The sequence below is a fragment of the Phalaenopsis equestris genome, unplaced genomic scaffold (assembly GCF_001263595.1).
Source record: "Phalaenopsis equestris unplaced genomic scaffold, ASM126359v1 Scaffold211064, whole genome shotgun sequence".
Classification (NCBI taxonomy): domain Eukaryota; kingdom Viridiplantae; phylum Streptophyta; class Magnoliopsida; order Asparagales; family Orchidaceae; genus Phalaenopsis; species Phalaenopsis equestris.
Window position 1 is genome coordinate 39,834 of NW_018230098.1, and position 1,224 is coordinate 41,057.

Genomic DNA, 1,224 nt, shown 5'->3' on the forward strand with positions numbered 1-1,224 from the left:
CGGAAGAGGGCGTAGTAGGGGAAATGGGAAATGCGACGGGCGAGAGGGTTAGGTCACCAAAGCAATGGTTTTGGGCGAGATGGGAAGATGGCCGAGGAGGGGAAGCGGGAAATGCGAGAGGGTTCGGTCACCAAATCCATGGTTTTGCGCGAAATGGGAAGGAGAGTGCACGGGCGGGTGATTTTTGGCGGAAGAGAAAAAATTGAGTCAGAGGTTCCTGCGGTTTGTTTTTTAATGCTTTGTTAGCACTTCTAAAAAGCCTCCTTAAATGAATGCTACTAAAGTCTCTTTTTCTTTTATTAGTGCATATGTGTATTTTGATGTCAATATTAAGAAAAAATATTGTGTTCAAAGCGCTGCATCCAGACAATGAATGTGATACAGCGGAGGTCCAAACTCCCGCTCCGTCTCGCTATATCACGTCCGGACTCTGGACGCAATATTTTCTCCAACATTAAACATTAATGTCAGTGGGATTGTTATGTAGTCAATGAGTAACGACCTTTTTGGTGACCATACATCACTATTGATATCAATTGTGAGTATCAATCTTATTAGTGATAATGTGGTTCAATTTTTATGTCAATAAAATGTATCAGACTTTATTAAGGGTGTTTGACAAAGGATGTTATATTTTTAAATTGTATTGAGCAGTAATAATGATGATGTTGTGTACGTGCATTAATCATGTTAGTGATGACGTGCATCAACTTTTGTGTTGAAAACTTGCATTTGTCTTACTAGCAATGATAGACATCAACATTAGTGTGGATGATGTGTACTAATGTTAATGGTAATGGTAGGATTCAATTTGGATTTAGATCAAGACACTATTGAAATCACTTATTTTGTCTCCTTAAAATACTCATTTTGACTATAAATTTGCTAATAATATAGTTCATATGATCCCAATTTTAGCTCTAAGATATTATAAATCATAAATTTGCATAAATATTTGATTTTTGAGATATATCAGTACATTTGATCAACAAACAGAATTATACTCATTTTAAAGCATGTCTACAAACTTCGAAATTATGAAAATATCATGATTTTTCTGTTCTCACCAATAAATAATTCTTGATTTACATTTTAAATTTGATATAATAAATATGGAAACTTCTATAATATTATACAGCTTATATTTATAGAAATTTCTTAGTTGAATTCTTTATCAATCAAACATAATTAAACAAGCTCATATATATATATATATATATATCC